General features: G+C 44.3%; 1 pseudogene; it reads left to right on the top strand.

Moving 5' to 3' along the window:
- The first annotated feature begins 924 nt into the window (after positions 1-924).
- On the top strand, positions 925-17,701 carry LOC105527343 (annotated as a pseudogene).
- Positions 17,702-21,766: the final 4,065 nt, after the last annotated feature.

The raw sequence follows: 21,766 nt of genomic DNA, 5'->3' as shown, positions 1-21,766 counted from the left end.
GCTACCCCCATTTTGGAAAATTGTCATTGGATCATGGAAGCATCTTTCCCAGAAGATTACAGCCCATCCACCCATCTCCAATAACCAGTGACTGGCTCAGGGTACAAACCCAGCCCCTCGCAAGGTGAGACTGCGGTGCAGTTTGTTCCGAAGCTCCCCCAGGGATCAGGGTAAAGCGAGACTGCAGCTCAGACCTGCTCCTGCTCAGCTTCTTCCTGTCCCTCTTCCTTCCCTCGCTGCCCTTCTTCGGAGAACCCTGCCCCAACATCACTTGAAGATGGATCCCCATTTGACAAAAGCATAAAGGACCTGGGGAAATTGGACCTCTCCTTCATCTGGCCTGAGCTGGTGTGATTTTCCAGGCCCTCCAGCTACCTGTCAGCCCATATCCTCTGGAGGCCATGTTTACTCGTATAAGCCACTCAGATTTTATTTCTACTTACCTTGAGATCACAGGGAAATGCCGACATAAATCACCCAAAGTGGGTTATTGGCAAGCTCAATCTATCAGTCAATAAATATTCTAAGTGCCAGTGCACCGGGTACAGGGAAATACCAGGCTGGGTTGTGGCACTTGATTAGGCATCCTATTTACATGTGAAGGCATGCCTGAATATCTGCGGCTAAGTACATGTCAATCCACCACACACATATGCACACAGACACACACAGACACCCTCATATACAGGTACATGCACCCGCATGCACACAAGCACACCCCTGAAGCCAAGGAAAGGGGCATTACTCAACTTTCCCACTTGTTGAGAACCACCTTGCTTCTGTTCTGTGGCTGGGTAAGGGGCTGCAGAGGGAACCCACCACTGACTTTTGACATGGTCTTCCCAAGGGGGCCCACAGGAGCAAAGCTCTGGGGAAAGCTTTCATTTTGCTCTGAGCCTTGCTGTGGCTCCCCTACGTGACACCATGAAGGCTGAGGTGCTCAGATGGACAGTCAAAGTGGACCACCACCCCAGCACCGTGATGGCCTTGGCCCGTGACCGCAGGACCTCTACTCCATCATGGGTGTGGAGGCTGAGCGCTGCCCGATCGGACCTCAGCCCACTCCCCCAGGTACATTCCAGGAGCCCACAGGATTTCCCACCTCTGTGGGGTTCAGAGTGTGGAGCAGGATTCTGGTGCTTGCTCTATTTGCCTCTGTGTGACCAAAAGCCTTTGCAATGCTTGCTAGTGTGGAACAGAGGAGAAAAGGATCTCAATAAACACGGAAGCAAGAAGGGATGGTGTGTTTACCTATGGTTTTTACATAATCAATGGCTCTCGACAAGCAGAAAAGTTGGGTAATGCCCCTTTCCCTGGCTTCAGGGGTGTGCTTGTGTGCATGCATGTGCATGTACCTGTATATGAGGGTGTCTGTGTGTGTCTGTGTGCATATGTGTGTGGTGGATCGACGTGTACTTAGCCACAGATGTTCAGGTGCTCAGGCTCAAAATCAATATTCATCTGTTTATACACATGTGGATATAGATACCAACACATATACAAAGGAAGTATTATATGTGTCTGTCTGTCTGTCTACCTGTCTATCACCTATTGGGGGATTTTAATAGTTAAGAGAGAACATGTTTTCAGATAGACTCCTGTTTAAATCCAAACTCCAGCACTTGCTAGTGTTGGAGTGTTTCCTGATGGTGGTGGACAAATTGTTTGACCTCCCCGTCCTCAGTTTCTCCATGTGTAAAACTGGCCCTTGGTTCATGGGGCTATTGAAACCATTAGAGGAAGCATGTGTATTTGTCTTCTTTCCACAGTGCCTGGCACATGGTGTGTCCTTTATAATGGAAGTTATTCCCAAGGTTACTCCTTTCCTCCATGCACACAGACACACCCGTTACATGTGAATGCAGGTTATTTTGATGCTGTCAGATGCCCATGGATGCCTAGTCACCTTCATACACATCGGCTCTCGGGTGTTCACACTAGTAGCGGCCAGCACTTGTGCATCCCGGTCAGAGACCATCCTCAGGCTGCTGGAGAGCAGCTCTGGGGTGTGACTTGCGAGCTCCCTGCTGGTGGAGCTGCTGCTTCCCTGCGGGGACTTGTCCCTGCTTATCCTCCTTCCCTCTGCAGTCCCACTCGCTCTTGTCCTGCTGACTTTTCCTGGCAATGCTATCTAGCCAAACACATTTCCACAAATCCTCCTCAAGCTCTGCTTCTAAGGGATCTTCTAGGGCAGAAAGGGCAGAATATCTTTCTCAAAATGACCATTGGCTCTGTGGCCAAATTACTGGCCTGAACCAAAGGCACTTGTCATTTTTAGTTATTTCCCCAAAATGGCAGTGATTTGGAAATCCTTTCCTTTCTCTAGATGCACAACTTTCCCCAAGAGAATTAGATTAATGCTCAAAACAAAATTCCCCACTATTTTGAAAATAAGTGGTATCTAGGAGGAAACGTAACTTCAAGCAAAATTATTCTACGTCCATATTCAGACCTGAAATCATTATCACTATTTATTTTATTTTATTTTTTTGTTATTGTTGTTCTTGGGATGGAATCTTGCTCTGTTGCCCAGGCTGAAGTTCTCGCTGCAACCTCCGCTTCCCTGGTTCAAGTGATTCCTCTGCCTCAGCCTTCTGAGTAGCTGGGACTACATGTGTACACCACCATGCCTGGTTAATTTTTGTATTTTTAGGAAAGAGGGGTTTTCATCATGTTGGCCAGGCTGGTTTTGAACTCCTGACCTCAAGTGATCTGCCTGCCTTAGCCTCCTAAAGTGTTGGGATTATAGGCATGAGCATCATTATTTTAAAAAGCTAATAAAGATCCATGTTGCAGGCAATTCTGAGTAGAACATTCTAGCATAAGTGTGTAACCTAGATGTTTGCCCATCTCCAGGACTCATTCAGGGTGGAAGGATGGCAGAACTGGTGGCTTACATTGCAGATGAGCTCATGCGACTTCCATTCTAACCCCTTTCTAGCACCTTCCAGTGCCATGGAGGCTCGAAAGATGAACACCTCACTTCTCAGCATTCCTTGACACTAAGGCTCCCTGTGTGACCTGCTACAGCCTACAGCAACAGGAGGTGGAGGCCCTGTACACCGGGATGGAGGAGCTGTGCTGGAGCTTCAGCTGTCCAGGCCCTAACGTCATAGGTGCTGAGTGGCAGGGGATGGCATTTCGCTGAGGTTGTTTGGAGGTTTCCTTGCATCTCTGGCTGCTCTGTTCATGGCTGAGTTGCATCCACACCTAATTACATGACTTCCCAGAGGTCTGTGAACATCCCAGTACCTTTTACTGAATCCTTTTCCACTCAGATTTACTAGAGGGTACACTGCTGTCTGCAACTAAGAATCTGACTGAAACGGTGTCTGGCGTTCATCCATGAGAGTCTAGGCAAATAAATGCAGGCACACTTGCTAAGCAACTGCAGCCTGCATCAACATTACCCCAAAATAGACTCATGTGACTGTTTATGAGCGCTTGACCTGTGCTTAGCACTTCCCATCCATTATCTTATTTGATCTTCACAACAGTTCTCCATGATAGGCAGACAAACTGAACCTGAAAGAGTCTCAGTGACTTACCCCCAGCTCAGCAGATGTGAAATATTGGAGTGGGATTTGAAGGAAGTCTCTCAGATTTCAAAGTCCATGCTCTTTCCCATCCCACACTGCCTTGTTACAAGCACTATACCAGATACATACCTATACAAGAGCAAATATATAACAGCAAAGCAAAATAAGGCTTATTTCATACCCTCTTTTAAAGATGTGAAAACTTGGCCTTAGAAAGGCCAAGTGACTTTCCCAGGGCTCAATAAATGTCTGAGGCCTAAGAAACCAAGTGAGACCCTGAACCCAGGTCCTCTGACTTTCGCTCCAGGGCAGATATTTCTACCTACACCACACTGCCCGGACAGAGGCTCCCTTGGTGGAGAGATTTTGCAAGTTTACAAGCCAGGGAGCTGAGACAAACCTACACAATGCAGAGGCGGGACAGTCCATGGACTTCAAGATGGGACCTTGAGCATAAAAAGAATCCAAGTCCCTCCTTACATGGGTGCATATGACAGAGAGAAATTTCTGTAGTTTTCGTTAAAAAATCATCATCACCATGCCCAATGACTTCAATAAACTTGAGTGTAAAGAAGCAGAACACTTTTCTCAGCACTGTAGATTCTTTACCATTGACCCCGAGCTACAGTCTAAATTCTTTAAGGTTGACGATGAGGTCGATTGCTACTTGGGAATGATTTCAGAATTCTAGTTAGGGTAATAAGGATGGGGTCAGAGCTGGTCCAGTTCCCATTGCCCTGCAGAACCCAGCACTGTTGCAGACTGTTTTGCTCACTCCATATGTCTTTTTCTTTATGTTAAAATATTTGCCTTTGGTATGTAGGATCAATGCAGTGCTGATACTCATTTGACCTCATGAGTCTGGATGTGGGGGAGAAGCTGCATGCTAGAGGGCACATTTCAACATGCCCGGAGGTGTTTGGAGGGGTGCTCCTGGGCCTGAATTTTACCTTTGAATTAAGTGCAAGGGTTTGGGGGAGAGTGGGCTTCTCTGTGATAATGACAGTGGTGTTGCTCATATTAAGGAAGAAATGTTTTGTTTTGTTTTGTTTTTTGTAAGCCCTATTCAGAAAGTTCCATTTGAAGGTAGTAGTGCTATAGATCCTATAACATAACAATGTTGTCTGAGGCCTTTTAGCAAACAGACCTGTCTTAAGCTAAGTCAGTCAAGGACTCCAGATGGCCGGGAGAGCCTGGCCTCGGAGACACATGAGGTAGCTCTCAAAGCCTCCCAGGATCTGTTTCCCTCAACTCCCTGGCCCCACCCGCAGTGCTTCCCAGCAATCAGCATTGCAGTTGCTTGAACTCCTTCCCTTCCCTTAGACAGACCAGCTATGTCTTACCTCTGAGCCTTCTCACATGTTGCATCTTCTCTTGGAACCTAGTCCCTTTCCTTCTACTTCTCCTATTAATCTGCGTTAGGTCGGGTTATGCCTGGGGACTTATCCACCTTGTTCTGGTCTTCTCAGTTGTAGCATTAGTGGTTAGTGGTCCACTCAGTTCCCCGGGCCTTCTGAGTGCCCTTCACAGCAGCCTGATGGCTAATAAATCTGAAGACTATCTGGCGGCCAGAGCCCATGTACTCCAAACTGAAAGTGCTAGAAAAGTAGTAACTGCCCCCCAAACACACACACAGCAGATCTCCTCAATAGCTGGCAGGCATGGTGGACAATTTTCCCAGCTCCGTTGCTGCTTGGTGGGATTACTCTCATGACTCATGGTATCCGGGGCTCCAGGTGGCCTCCCTCAGCGGTCACTGCTGGATAGCACACCTGTGCCAGCTGCCTTCCCTTTCCTTTCACTCCCTCATTCACTCACTAGGGTTTCCTTAATCATCTTCTAAACAAACTTAACGCAACAAATTCTTGTTTCAGGGTCTGCTTCTGAGGGAAATCAGGCTAAGACACCCATCATAACAGCACAGCTACGTGTCTAAACTGAGTGCACCTTGCCGCTAATTCTAAGCTCAAGGTGGGCCTGAATGAGTTGCTCTTGTTCACAGTAGAGCCCCAGTGCCTGATTCATGATTAGTGTTCAATATATATTTTTTTCTAAATGAAAAAGATGCAGTACAGCCTGTGGAAGAGCTTAAGCCTCTGGCAGGGAAGACGTCACAGGCAAATGAATAACTCGGAGTTATTCATTTGCTTGAACTCCTTCCCTTCCCTTCGAGGGAGCACTCGAAGCATGTCCAGAGGGAACACAGAAGGGGGGTGACTCATGGTGTGCGAGGCAGAGTCAGAGCAAGGGTTCTCCTGTATTTAAATGACTAAATAGGAAAGAAATTTGAGGAGAAAACAAGGTAGAGACTAGGCATGGTGGGTGCACAGATCTGCTGCCCAGACCCCCCTTCAAGTTAAGACTCACTTCCAGCTGCAGAGTGTGGCCATCAGATGCCGCTGGCTCCTCTAGGCTGGCATGAGCTGCTGAGAGCTGCCTGGCACAGTCACGCCATTCGTGATGTGGTTTGTACACCATCCCTGGTGTGCTTTGCACACCATTCCCAGGGTGATTGAGCTAGGCAGGGGCATAAGGGCAGACTTTTTTGACCTAATTCTGACCACCCCGATGGGGAACAGTGGCTCCAGAGCTCCCTATGGGGTGGCCAGGACTTTACCAGCCCTACATTACGACCAAGTTCTTCCCTGGCCGAATTCTACTTCCTCCCTCTGCCCTTCACAGATACTGATCCCTAGTCAGAGCTGCCAGATTTAGCAAATAAAAATACACAGTGCCCAGTTAAATTTAAATTTCAGATACACAATACATCATTTTTGGCATTAATTATATTCCAGCTATGGTATGGGACATACTTACATTTTAAAGAGTTATTCTTTGTTGATATGAAATTCAATATAACTAGGTATGCTATATTTTCTCTGAACATGCTATCCCTAATAAATAGCTTTCACCCCAAACTCCATATCAGTATCTGCTTCTGGAGAGCCCTGGATGCAACCATAGGGCAGAAGAAACTGGGAGTAGCCCGGGTCCTGTAGCGGTTCCCGTGACTGAGGTGAAGTGGAGAGGTGAGGGAGAGAGTGACAGAAGGTAGCCCTGAAGAGGACGGGTCTTAAAGACTTTCATCCTAACAAATATGAATCTTATCCTCCAGGATGGCGATGGGGACCAGTGGGAGGCCCTAAGTAAGGAAAGTAGGGAAGGCTCTAAGCAAATGGCTAGGTTTGCATTTCAGAAAGACCCCTGTTGTGAATGTGTGTGGGAGGGCCTGGAGGCAGAGAAGGCAGACCTAGGAGCTCTGCTTTATTTTCTGGGTCTGCAATGGCCTAAGTTAACCATGCCCAGTGGAAGAGCTAAGGGAGGGGCGTGATAATGAAAAGGTGATAAGGGACTTGCTAGTTGTTTAGGAATTGGGCAAGAAGTCGTTTGATGGCTGACAGGATGAGAGGAGCATAAGAAAAGAGAAGCCTAGGGTGTTCCCCAGGTTTCTGGCTGAGACCGCTTTGTAATTGGGGTGCATTTGGTTTAGTTAAGTAATCAGTGTCTGCTTGTTCAGGAGTGTGGGCTCAGCTTACAAACCAGGCTTAATGGGTGGTGCAGTTCCAGTACAGCCAGAGTGAGAAGAGAAAGCAAAGGGAGGCCAGGGAGAGAAACATGAGAAAAGTTGTGGATTGCTGGGTGGATCAAGAACACCTCATTAGTCAGGCACGGTGGCTCACCCCTGTAATCCCAGCACTTTGGGAGGCTGAGGCGGGTGGATCACGAGGCCAGGAGTTCAAGACCAGCCTGGCCAGTATGGTGAAATCCCGTCTCTACTAAAAATACAAAAAAGTTAGCCAAGGGTGGTAGTGCATCCCTGTAGTCCCAGCTACTCATGAGGCTGAGACAGGAGAATCGCTTGAACCTGGGAGGTGGAGGTTGCAGTGAGCCGAGATTCAGCCACTGCACTCCAACCTTGGTGTTAGAGTGAGACTCACCTCAAAAATTAAAATAAAAATAAAAATGACACCTCATTGCTCATCACAAAGAGCAACTTCTGGACAAGCTAGGTGGAAGCACCTTGTCTCAAGATGGACTTTGAGGGCAGGAAGTGGGAGAAGTTCATTTGGTGACTCCTTCCTACCTCCTTTCTCTCACTGTTCAAATTCCTTTCCATAGGCATTAACTGTCTCACTCCTCTAAGTTATGTTACCTGGTTCCTTCAGGATGCCACTGGGAAGTCAAACCGTCTATCACGTAGTACAGTTTGAATCTCTGACCTCCATCTGAGTAGAGTGGTTGGAGTAGAACTGCAGGGTATCTGAGTGGATTGAGTTTGAGTGACAGGGGAACTGTAATTCTTCATGGTGCATGCAACAGAGTCTATACAAAAGCCCAATCCAGGGGAGCCCAAGAGAGCTGTCAGCTTTAGGAGATGAGACAACAGCAGATGTAGTTGGCTAGGGTAAATGAGTGGTCTCCACTGAGCAAGTGGTCAAGGACTAGGATGAAAGGAGTAGATAAGGCCCTTGAGTCCTAAAACTCACCTCTACACAGTCAGTTTGTTGAGCAGGATAATGAGGTCTGCTCTGACCAACCAGAGGGCTCTAGGAGCTATCCCATAGGCCTAGAATATCCCATACTGCATGGGGAAGCTGTTTTGTTGGTTATCCATTAGGAATGCACGTGTAGCAGTGATGATCTGGGCTATGGTCAAGAAGAGAAAAGCAATGCAATAAGAAGTATACCATCCATTGAGCTTGGAAGGTACTGACTGCAAGATGCATGAGATTCAGTCAATAGAACCAAGAAGGAATGTTCAGCAGACACCTCAACCCCCAAAAAAGGAGATGGCACAAGGTGGTGAAGCTCAGGTCTGGAGGGGCAGACAGGCAACCAGGTGAAGGCTCAGGAAGGTAGAGGGGCCAGATGAGAAGGAGAAATTCTCATGGGGTTTGGCATGGAGATAGTCAGTGACCTACATCAGCATAATACATTCAAATAATAGATTTGGTGTATTCTATCTAAGACTTTCCATCAATAACTGAAAACAAGCAAAATGAGCTACAATTGAAGCCACAGCTACTGAAGTTCAAAGAATCTCTTCCCTCTCTCTTGTTTTATACTTTCTGCTAGTTAAGCAACAAAAGATCTTGAGACAGAAAAATCTCTCAGTCTTACAGCAAAGCAAAGAATGCAGCAATGTTCTTTGGATTTAGTGTCTCTGACAGTGTTGGGGGATTTAAAGATAGCGTTCATTTTTCAGAAATGAAACCAAGAAAAATAAAGGGAGAGAAGTTCCTGGGGTCTTGGAATAGCCCTAGGAAATGTTATCTGAAACCACTCTGGTCTTTAGGGCTTTCTCTGTAAACAAGTTCATCTATTTCTGAAACTTTTTTATCATCCTCATAGGCATCAGAAAGATGAAGACTTGCCAGGATTGAGACAAAATTTTTTATTCTTTCACACATTTGTGTGAGCATTTCCAAAAATAGAAAAGGGTTTTCCCCTTGCTTCAAGAGGTGGAGGGCTGGAGGAGACAAGTGGAGCTGAGGGATGCTCAGGGAGAGACAGGCTATGATGCACCTGACCTCAGAAGGGGCACTCTCAGCAGCCTCCGGGCTGCATCACAGCTCCTGGTGTAGTCTTGGGTTCCAGAATCAAATGACATTTCTTTGTATCACATCTTTTTTTTTGAGACGGAGTATTGCTCTGTCTCCTGGGCTGGAGTGCAGTGGCACGATCTCAGCTCACTGCAAGCTCCACCTCCCAGGTTCACACCATTCTCCTGCCTCAGCCTCCCGAGTAACTGGGACTACAGGTGCCCACGACCACACCTGGCTAACTTTTTGTATTTTTAGTAAAGACAGGGTTTCACCATGTTAGCCAGGATGGTCTCGATCTCCTGACCTCGTGATCCACCTGCCTTGGCCCTCCAAAGTGCTGGGATTACAGGGGTGAGCCACTGCGCCCCACCTGGTATCATGTCTTCTATGTACATCCTACTCAAGATCCCAGGATGGTGTCCAATTCTTTATATTTTAACCTCTGAGTATCATATTCAAAATCTTTATAGAAGCAATGACTTATGAATTACAAAATATAGTCAAATTAAATCTTTCACTTCAGCTGATTTCTAAGTGTATGGAGCAAGGGTCCAGATTGACCCAAACTCTGTTCACACTGGGATTCAGGGATTTATAAGCATCTCTAGTGCACTGGGACACTGCCAAGAGCTATTCATGTGAGACCCTAGTAAAGCCCTGGGCAGGACATCCTGGAAAGACAAATTTGCTTCAGGGTAATTCTAATTGCCCTTCTCTTGGCTCCTTTCCAGTCCATCTCACATGACTTACTTCTGAGTCCTAGGAGGAGGTGGGGGATGCACAAATATCAAGGGAGTACTGGAGAGAGCAAAGCCTGGGCAGCACAGTCATTGGTGATGTTGGCAAAGAACCTGTGATTCAGCAAACCACCCTGGTGACACTGGGGCCTGGCCTTGCTAGCACCAGCAGCTCTGAATGGCATCATCCAGTGTGATAGGCATGGTTGCACTGGGAGGTATTCACAGCACAGGTGACACCACCACCCTTTGCTGGAGTTTGGGTAGGTGTTACATGGCAGCCACCTTAGGTGTGGATATAACAGGGAAAAATGGCAGACTCAAAGTGGGTTACTGAAGAGAGTTTAATATACATACTACTGTGAAATGTGAGAACAGAAGGTTGAAAAAGCACAAGACATTCTAAACCCAGACCAGTGTACCCTGGGTGCAATAATAGTGGGGATCCATCACTCTCTCCACTCTCCCCAGGCCTCAAGAAGCAGAGGAGTAGACCTGGCTGAGTGTATATATTGCATTCAGAATTAGTTGTCTAATTTGGAGTAACAAACAACTTTAAAGCTTAGCATATTAAAACAAAGACATTTATTATCTCACACAATTTCTGAGGGTCAGAAATTTGAGAGTTGTTTAGTAGGGTTATGCTAGCACATGATCTCTCAAGAAGATTCAGTGAAGATACTGGTTGGGGCTACTGTCATCTGAAGGCTTGACTGGGGCTGAAGGATCAGCTTCCAAGATGACACATTCCCATGGCTGCTGGCTGGAGGCCTTAGTTCTTTGTTGTCTTTTGGACTGAGAGTTCATTTCTGTGCCATGGGTGCCTCTCCACAGGGATGCTTCAGTGTCTTCACAATATGGCAGCTGGCATCCTCCAGCATGAAAGATCCAAGAGAAAGTACAGCTCAGGAAACACAATGTCTTTTATGACCTAGCGTTAGAAGTGACACCTCTATGCATGCCTTAATTTATTTGTTAAAAATGAGTCATTAAGTTTACCCTACACTTAAGAAAAATGAAAATGTATTCCACCCTTTGAAGGAAAGAGTATTAAAGAATTCATAGATACACATTAAAATCATCACACTCCAAAGTCTTTGTCAACTATGTAGGTAGATTTAAAATTTGAAATTATTCACTAATACAGATTTTAAAATATCAAGACAAAGTCTGCAATCAGGACGAGACCCGAATCTTTCCTTGCATTGGGATTATGAAGGGTTCCAGTTGAGTGTTGGTGGCCTTCTTATTGTAACAACTTAATCCCAGTTAGCTTTTTCTAAGGATCATTGCACTGCGTGGATTCCAGAAAGGTTCCAGTTGATGTAGATGGTGGTCAGTTCTTGCTTCTGAATGAAAATAAGAATAAGAGCACACTTATACCTGGTAAATAAGAATGGACAGGGGTGGAACTCACATTCAGATTCTCTGACTTCTAGTGGATGTAGTTTTCCTCATAGATTTGATAACTCAACCTGGACCTAAAGGGCCCACATCTCACCTTACCTACTCATTAATAGATCTAACCTATTCATGTAGGAAAACCACTCAGGGTCAAGGTTTCTGGAAGTCAGAGAATTGACTGTGAGTCCCACCCCATCCCTGCCTGTGAATTGACCAGGTTTAAATTATGTTCTCATCCTTATTTTCCTCACTGGTCAAATGAAAATAATATATAGATTCACCTTCAGAATCACAGAACATGAGAACAAGGTGATATATTACCAGTATCACTATTATTGTTCCTAAAGTCTTCAAAGTTGAAGAAACTTCATGAAAAAAAGTAACAATTATCATTAACTTCATCACCCAAAAGCCACCAGAGTTTTCCAAAATTTATTCTATCTGAATAAAAAAAGAAGCTAATGAACAAGTATCGGATACCATTTTAGGGCTGTAGGCTAGTGTTAAGGCCAATGCATTGTAGGTACTAGAGTTGCAGGGGGAAGGCTTGGGAAACATTTTCTTTTTATAACTCCCGATATTACTCAGTAAGATAAAATAATGACAAGTTCATTTACTAATCATTGCTTGATAAGCAGTATTGAACAATTTGTGAAAGGATAAAAACAATTACAAACAAGTCTAAGGAACCAAGGCAGATTACAGGTACCTGTGGAAGGTTTCCTTTGATGCAGCTTCCATTACAGATGAGTGGGGAGGTCATCCAAACCCAATCCGTTACAATCAGCACTCCACCACTGGCATGACTTCAGGCTCTTTGGCACCTATGAGATATAAGTGGATCTTTCAGCATTCACTCCTATAAATACTTTCATAAAAGTTTTATTTGCATCTAATAAAGTGCAATGTGATATCCAGAATAAGTAACCCGTGGCATTCAGCCAGGGAATGAATTCCTGCCTCAAATAATGGAAAAGCACAGAGCAAGTTTTGCTTACGACATTCCTGCCTCTGTGCAGAATCTCACATGCCTTTCCAGGGAGGAGAAGGTGATGAACCTACAGCTGGGAAGTTCTTGGAATGCCAAGCAGTGGCAGCTCTGATGCCCACGCTGAGAAACACTCATGCCATCTGAGAATTGTGAGCATCTCTCCAATCTGCTAGTTTAGCAATGTTGCAAAATCAGTTTCTGGAGAATGTAATAAATTACCTTTTGTTCTGTTTAAATATGCACAAAAGTCACTGTTAATACGTAAAACTAACTTTTTATGGACAAACAGGCATATTATCAAGATTTATTTGATCTTTAACATGGAGGAATCATCTTAACTCTTAGTCACTTGCAAATGCTAGTCCAGACTTACTGTTTGTGATATGGTCTTGCACCTCTTTTAACACCAAAATCTAAGTTACCACTTGAAATTGAATTTATCAGTGAGTTTTATGAGTTATGGCACTGGAAATTTATTATTTTCGCTACTTTAAAATATACTTTCTTATTAACTATTGCCACCATGCTGTGCAATAGACTCCAAAATCATATTTTTCCTTCTAACAGAAAGTGTACACTCTTTGATCAATATCTCCTCATTCCTCCTCCCAGCCCCCAACCTCTGGTAGCTACCATTCTATTCTCTGTTGCTTTGAGTTCGACATTTTTAGATTCTGCATGTAAGTGGGATCATGTAGAATTTGTCTTTCTGTGCCTGGCTTATTTCACTTAGCACAATGTCCTCCAGGTTCATCTACATTGTCACAAATGACTGAATTTCCCTCTTTTTAAAGGCCAAATAATATTTCAAAAAAAGTGATGGTACTACAATCTTTCTATTTTGGGGATGGTGTAATGTGCAAAGAGTCAAGGGTTGTAGACTCTCTCATTGTTCCTGCCACTCTCTGAGCAATTTGGGGCAAGTCATTCCACTGTGTCATCCATCTATTCAGTCAGAACCATTTATTGAGCACACACTGTGTGCCAGACAGATTTCTCAGCATCAAAAATACAGCAGTGAAGAAGGCCAACAGTAATGGAAAAAGCATGTGTGTGTGTGTGTGTGTGTGTGTGTGTGTGTGTGAGAGAGAGAGAGAGAGGGAAAGAAAGAGAGAGAGAGAGAATGAGTGGATGAAAAAGACTATCCAGAAACTTTAGATGGAGCAAATGGCCATGTTTGGGCAGCAACTCTGAACAGATTACATCTTGGGTGACTTTACACTTAATCTAAGATCTGAGCAACAAGAAGAAGCCTACTCTGCAAAGATCAAGGTCAATGGCATTCCTTGATGAGGAAATAACTAGTGCTAAGCCTGGAAACAAGCATGGGCTTGTGGTGGTGTAGGCAACTGAAGCTGCATCTTGGAGACAAGATCAGAAGGGAGGACAAGGGCGAGACCAAGTAGGGTAAGTGAACCCAGATAAGTGCTTGGACTGTATTGTAAGCAATGAGACATGGTCGTTAGAAAGTCTGAAATAGGAAAGTAATGTGATCCATCCTTTTAAAAAATCTCCTTGTGTCTCTGTGGGATTAAAACATACAGAACAATGACTGAATCAGGATATGCCTTAGGAGACTACAGACTCTTCCAGTGTTCTAGAAGCTTGGACTAAGGTAGTGAGAATTCACATAAGTGAAGGATTCAGGATATTTATTTATGTAAGGAAACAAAGACTTGCTAGTGTGAGTGAAGAAGAGAATTCAGAGAGGTTGCATAGACTTTTGGCTTTAGCAAAAAATGAAACAATTTTGAATATTGTTTGCAGAAAGGAAATGATAAATATTCTAGGTAGATTGGGGGAATACACCTGGAGTTCTGTTTGGGCCATTACAGACATGTTCCCTATAGACATCCATGAAAATTTGGGTTTATGGGTTTAGGTGAGAGGAGCAGGTGGAAATTTTGGAGTCTTTTCATGTAGAGGATTTGAAGTTTCAGGGCTAAATGTTGTCACTCAGAGGGAGTTTGCAGATAGAGAAAGAAAGGGTGCCCAGGAAAGAGCACTTCAGCACCTGAAGGATGAGCAGAGGAGAGTATAAGGAAAAAGTACTCAAGAAGGTAGAGGATCTACCAAGGGAAGAAAGTATTACATGAAAAGGGCAATGGTTGCTGAGTGGTTGCTCAATTGTTGCTAAGATTATGTGGAATAATGGAAAGTGGCTGTTGAATTTAGAAACACAAAGATCTTGGTGTCCATGAAGAATCTTTTCTTTCTTTCTTTCTTTCTTTTTTTTTTTTTTTCTTTTTTTGGAGATGGAATCTCGCTCTGTCACCCAGGCTGTAGTGCAGTGGTGCGATCTTGGCTCACTACAACCTCTGCCTCCCGGGTTCAAGCAATTCTCCTGTCTCAGCCTCCCAAGTAGCTGGGATTACAGGCGCATGCCACTGCTTTGTCTATTTTTTTTTTTTTTTGTATTTTTTTTAGTAGAGACAGGGTTTCACCATGTTGGCCAGGCTGGTCTGGAACTCCTGGCCTCAGGTGGTCCTTCTGTCTCGGTCTCCCAAAATGCTGGGATTACAGGTGTGAGCCACTGCACCCGGTCTCCATGTAGAGAGTCTCAATAGAGTGATGGAGTGAGCTGACAAGAGAATGAGAGGTGAGTATGAACAGATGGAACCCTTGAGAAGCTATAACATAGAGAGTGAAGAACCAACGCTGGCACAGGAGCAATATGAGACCAGGAAAAAAGCTTCTCTGCATGGAAGGTACTAGAACATGTTTACCTGCCGATGGGGATGGTCTAGTAAAGAAAAGAGGGCATTGTTTCAGGAGAAAGGGAACGACTGCAGGAAGGAGGTCCTAAGGCTATGAGAATAGATGTGATTCAGGCCATTTCAGAAGGGGCTGGCTTCCAGGAGACTATCCCAAGAACAGAAGAAGAAAAAAAGTCCTGGCCCAGATGCCAGCAGACATATGGGTGGTACCTTGAGGCTATTATCAACTGAGGAGTTGCTTCCAGTTTCTCAGCACAATATGAGGCTGTTATTAGCCAGAAGTTGCCCTATACTTAAAATGAGAGGGCTGAGACATTATTTTTTAACAAAATTTACTTTTTAGAGAAGTTTAAGGTACACTGAAAAATTAATAGACAAGCACAGAGTTCCTATACACCCCTCACCCCCACATCTGTGTAGTCTCTTCCACTATCAACATCCCCCACCAGAGCGGTACATTTGTTATAATTCAGAAACTTACACTGATATGCCATTATCACCCAAAGTCCATAGTTTACATTAGGGTTCACTCTTGGTGCTGTACATTCAATAGATTTGTATTCAATAGACATATATCCAACATTGTAGTATTCTACAGATTAGTTTTCACTGCCCTAAAAATTATCTGTGGCTCATCTATTCATCCCTCCCTCCTCCCAACCCCTGGCAACCACTGATCTTTTCATTATCCACATAGTTTTACCTTTTTCAGAACATCATGTAGTTGGAATCATCTAGTATGTAACCCTTTCAAATTGGCTTCTTTCACTTAGTCATATACATTTAAGATTCCTTCATGTCTTTTCACAGCTCAATAGCTCATTTTTTAAGTGCCAAATATTATTCCATTGTCTGAATGTTTCACAATTTATTTATCCATTCACTCCCTGAAGGACATCTTGGTTCCTTCAAAGTTTTGGCCATTATGAATAAAGCTGCCATAAACATCTCTGTGAAGGTTTTAGTGTGGACGTAAGTTTTCAACTCATTTGGGCAAATACCTAGGATCACGATTGCTAACTCCTATATTAAGAGTATATTTAATTTTGTGAGTAATCACCAAGCATCTTCCAAAGTAGTTGTACCATTCTGCATTCTCAGCAGCAGTGAATGAGGGTTTCTGTTGCTCAACATCCTCGCCATATTTGGTGGTGTCAGTGTTCCGGATTTTCATTCTCATGAATAGCGATGTTTCATTATTTTTTTTATAATACCATAATAACATATCAGGTGCAGTATCTTTTCATATCCTTGTTTGTCACCTGTATATCTTTGGCAAAGTGTCTGTTTCAGTCTTTGGCTTATTTTTAAAATGAGTTTTTGTTTCCCTACTGTTGAGTTTAAGGGTTCTTTGCATATTTTGGATAACAATCCTTTCCCACGTGTCCTTTGCGCATATTCTCTCTCAATCTGCAGCTTGTCTTCGTTTTCTTAACTGTGTCTTTTACCAAGCAGAAATTTTTAATTTTAATATAATCCAGATTATTATTTTTATGGATTTTGCCTCTGGTGTTATATTGCCATACCCAAGTCATTGATTTTCTTCTGTTATTTTCTGGAGGTTTATAGTTCTGCATTTTATATTTAGGTCTATGCTCTATTGGGTTAATTTTTGTGTAGGATGTAAGGTTTGATCTAGATTCTTTTTTTTTACACAGAAATGTCCAGTTGTTCCAGTATCACTTATTGAAAAGACAACATTTCTCCATTGCATCACCTTTGCTCCTGTATCAAAGAGTAATTGACTATATTAATATGGGTCTATATCTTAGCTCTCTGTTCTATTCCTTTGAACTATTTGTTTATTCTTTCATCAATACTTCACCATCTTGATTACTGTAGCTTTCAGTAAGCCTTGTAGTTGGTTAGTGTGAGTATTCTGACTTTCTTCTCTTTCAATATTGAGTTGGCTATTCTGAGTCTTTTGCCTCTCCATACAAACATAGAATCAAGACCATGGGCAAAGCCTGAGTACTGTCCTCTCACTCTCCTCCTCGGACAGCATGAGCTTCACCACTCGCTCCACATTCTCCACCAACTACTAGTCCCTGGGCTCTGTCCAGGCACCAAACTACAGTGCCCTGCTGGTCAGCAGCAAGGCCAGCGTCCATGCAGGTGCTGGGAGCTCTGGTTCCCTGATCTCCATGTCCCGCTCCACCAGCTTCCGGGGCGGCATAGTGTCCAGAGCCCTGGCTGCAGGGATGGCCGGGAGTCTGGCAGGAATAAAGGCATCCAGAACGAGAAGGAGACCAGGCAAAGTCTGAATGACTACCTGATGTTCTACCTGGACAAAGTGAGGAGCCTGGAGACAAAGAACCAGAGGCTGGAGAGCAAAATCCATGAGCAATTGGAGAAGAAGGGACCCCAGGTCAGAGACTGGGGGCATTACTTCAAGACCATCAAGGATCTGAGGGCTCAGATCTTCGCAAATGCTGTGGACAATGCCCGCATCGTTCTGCAGATTGACAATGCCCATCTTGCTGCTGACGACTTTAGAGTCAAGTATGAGACAGAGTTGGCCATGCTCCAAACTGTAGAGAGCAACCTCCATGGGCTCTGCAAGGTCACTGATGACACCAATGTGACTCGGCTGCAGCTGGAGACATACATCAAGGCTCTCAAGGAGGATCTGCTCTTCATGAAGAAGAACCACAAAGAGGAAATAAAAGGCCTACAAGCCCAGATTACAAGCTCTGGGTTGACCATGGAGGTAGATTCCCCCAAATCTCAGGACCTCGCCGAGATCATGGCAGACATCCAGGCCTAATATGACGAGCTGGCTCAGAAGAACCAAGAGGAGCTGGACAAGTACTGGTCTCAGCAGATTAAGGAGAGCACCACAGTGGTCACCACACAGTCCGCAGAGGTTGGAGCTCCTGAGATGATGCTCACAGAGCTGAGACATACAGACCAGTCCTTGGAGATCGACCTGGATTCCATGAGAAATCTGAAGACCAGCTTGTAGAACAGCCTGAGGGAGGTGGAGGCCTGTTATACCCTGCAGATGGAGCAGCTCAACGGGATCCTGCTGCATCTGAAGTCAGAGCTGGCACAGACCCGGGCAGAGGGACAACACCAGGCCCAGGAGTACAAGGCCCTGCTGAACATCAAGGTCAAGCTGGAGGCTGAGATCTCCACCTACTGCCACCTGCTGGAAGATGGCAATGACTTCAATACTGGTGATGCCCTGGACAGCAGCAATTCCATGTAAACCATCCAAAAGAACACTACTCACCAGACTGGATGGCAAAGTGGTGCCTGAGACCAACGACACCAAAGTTCTCAGACATTAAGCCAGCAGAAGCAGGAGACCCTTTGGTGAGCAGGAGCCAATAAAAAGTTCAGAGGCCCAAACAAAAACTAACTTAGAATCAATTAGTTTATGTAACAAGAATAACTTGTTGGGATTTATATTGGGACTGCATTGAATCTACCAGTCAAGTGGTAAAGAATGGACATTTTGACAATATTGAGTTGTCCTGTCTATAAACATTGAATGCCTTTTTATTTATCTAGTCTTTCATCTCCTTTTAATCAAAGTTTTGTCATTTTCCTCATATAAACCTTCTACATATTTTGTTAGATCTGTATCTAAATATTTCAAATTTGGGCTGCCAATATAAACGGTAATGTGTTTTCATTTTAAATTCCACTCATGCATTGGTTGCTGGCATATAGGAAAGTGATTGATTTGTGTATGCTAACCTTGTATCCTGCATGCTTGCTATAAAATTATTATGAAGTTTCAGTTATTCTGTTGATTATTTCAGATTTTCTATACAGGCAATCACATCATCTGCAATCAAAGACAGGTTTATTTCTTCCATCCTAATCTATATACCTTTTATTTCCAAACTGCCATTTTTTAAGGTTTATTACACCACCAACATGTTATAAATATATCCTAATAAAGGATTATTTGTTATTTACAAATAAAACTAAAAAAGTGTGTAAAATACTGAAATTTTACATAAGTCAAAAATAATAGGTGAGGACAAATATTGTATGATTCCATATATATGAGATACTGAGGTAGTCAACTTCATAGAGACAGAAAGTAGAACGGTGGATTCCAGGAACTGGAGGAAGGGAGAATGGGGAGTTGTTTAATGGGCACAGAGTACTCTGTACTCTGTCTTGGAAGATGAAAAAGTTCCAGAGATGGATCCTGGTGATGGTTACACAACATTGTGAATGTATCTAATGTCACTGAACTATACACTTAAAAATAGTTAAATGACAAATTTTATATTATTTCTATTTTGCAATAATTTAAAAAAAATGATTGGCAATTCATTCTGTTGCTGGCAGGATTTAAAACCCTTGCTCCACCCTACAGATGAAACAAGATTGCAGGATTGTGTTGCTGTTATTTTGTGTTTGTTTGTTTGTTCCCTATAGAATTCACCTGTTCTCAACATGTTCAGTATTCACTCAAAAATCTCAATGGTTTCTAATAAAGATTCAGCTACTAAAAGATACAAAGTTTAATGATACAAAACAGCAGCAACACAAACTGGTGGTTAACCCAGATCCCATCCATGCAGAGTCGCTCCAAACCGTCTGTTCTCTTTTCCTTTCTTTCTTCCTGTTGGGTAGCTGCTGTTGTGAGGTTGCCGCCCATGTGTGATGTTTTCATACTTTCAGAGGAACCCATAATGTGTGTATAAATAGTCATGCATAGTATTAACAGAAAGTGTATAGGCTTTTTTGTGTGTTTCCCTTTTTCTCTGTTTCTTTTCCTATTTTCAAACCCTTAACCTAGTTCCCAGAGGACTGGCCATTTGTTGTCTAGATACCCTACTCTATCATAGTTTTCCCAGTGTGATGCCGTCTTCCTCCTCCACGGTGAGGCTTGACCTCATCATCACTCCCCTCTCATCCATCATCTCTCTCGTTAATTCCTCTCTGCCTTTGCCTGCTTAGGGAATCCACAAGCACAAGTCTGGCACTCTGGCACTCTGAGGTACAACATTTGACAAACCATATTTCCACGTGAAATCCAACACTCTAGAACTGTGAATTTCTGCCCTTGTACCATGCATTACACACGTGTACTCAGTATCATTAGTTGCATTCTATCAAGTGTCAGAGAGCTTGAAACTCCCCAACGCTTGATAGGCAATTTGGATAAGCAACTTGATGTCTCAGATTTGGTTTCCCAGCTCCCCTAGGTAAGGATTAAGTACAAGTCGTTTCTTTGAGAAGTGATCCTAAGAAAACTCAGTGGAGAGGGGAGTGGGGGAGAGACGGGAAATGGTAGAAAGTTAAGATGGGATGTATCATTGAACCGGTTACCACTGGGAGCAATCAGGACTCAACTCACAGGGAAATTCTGGAAACAGGTGCAGACTACACCCCAGAGAGATTCTCTTCACAGCAGCTAGGACACTAGGACATTTATCTACCACCTCTCAGTTGCCATTGGTTGAGGGCTGCTTCCTGGACACTGCGTTTCCAGCACCTCTGGCCTGCCCTGAACTCAGATCCACCGTTATCCTGCAGCCAGAACAGTAATGCCCCCAGGCAGAGGTGTTCTCCCTAGGCAGCTATTGATTAGGCTGTGGAACTGAGAATGGAGGAGGGTTAGCCCGGCCACTGACAGTGTCTGCTGCGCTTACACTTTCACAGCTCCCACATCTTCGTTGCAGAGTGCATGTGAGTGTTTAGGGGGTTTTCACTTCACTGGGTTTGTTGCATGAAGTAAATTGAATAATGTATGTAAACATGTAAACACAGTATCTCCGTCAGAATTCCCAGAAGCAGACAACAAAAATCCACTCTAGCTAATGTAAACAGATGGGGGTTCGGTAAAGGGTAAGGCAGACCTTAAGGAAGCCCAGGAAGGGGTGGAGAAACAGAAATAAATATTATGCAACTGGAGGGACTCCCCAGGCTCCCTCCCTTTGCCCACGTATCTGTTCCTCCACTGAAGGCTGCAACTCCCATCAGAAAGTCCCTCTTCCTAATACTGGTTTCTCTCTCAGAGACTAGGAGTCCCCCTGTTCTTCTGGGCACAGTAGCAGCTCCCTACTCCTGCTGGCCACTGGGGTACTGCACCTCAGTGACTTCCCCACACCCCGCCCATCTCAATACCTCTTCATTAGAGTCTCCTCCATGACTCCCCACACCCTGCCCACAGCTCTCTGTATCTCTTCATTAGACCCTCCTCCATGACTTCCCACACACTGCCCACAGCTGTCTACACCTCCTCATTACACTCTTCTCCATGACTTCCTGCATCCTGCCCACAGCTCTCTATACCTCTTCATTACACTCCCTTCCTTGACTTCCTACACCCTGCCCACAGCTCTCCATACTTCTTCATTACACTCTTCTCCGTGACTCCCCACACCCCACCCACAGCTCTCCATACTCCTTCATTAAACCCTCCTCCATGACTTGCTTCCCTGCGGTGTCCGTTTCCAGGCCAGAAATTATGGTTAATACTGTCATGCCAGGCCATACTCTTTAATTCTGATCTACTCTGGCTGTGTTTCTCACAAAGAAAAGGTGAAATGCGTCTCAGGACAAGTTAAATTTTGGCATATGAGAGATGGGGGTGGGAGAAGAATCTGAGCCCGTTTTCGGGTTGGAAGGATGCTGAGAACCAAGGAAGTTCCTGCTTGCTTCAGGGTTAATGTGAGGGGCCTTCTCAGGCATGGGACAGCCCTGAGAGGAGTGGAGGAAGTGCAGCAGGAAGTGCCCATGGACCACACACCCTGACCTTTGACTCTTCCTGTGACTAAGGTTTCTGTGGTTCCTGGCAGCAAGAGACTATAGAGAACTTCAGAGTGCCTCCAGCACCTCCCTGTCACCCCGCTTGTTGCAT

Source organism: Colobus angolensis, unplaced genomic scaffold (genome assembly GCF_000951035.1).
Source record: "Colobus angolensis palliatus isolate OR3802 unplaced genomic scaffold, Cang.pa_1.0 Scaffold117, whole genome shotgun sequence".
Classification (NCBI taxonomy): domain Eukaryota; kingdom Metazoa; phylum Chordata; class Mammalia; order Primates; family Cercopithecidae; genus Colobus; species Colobus angolensis.
Note: the sequence above shows the minus strand (reverse complement) of the source record. Positions and strands in the feature narration are given on the sequence as shown.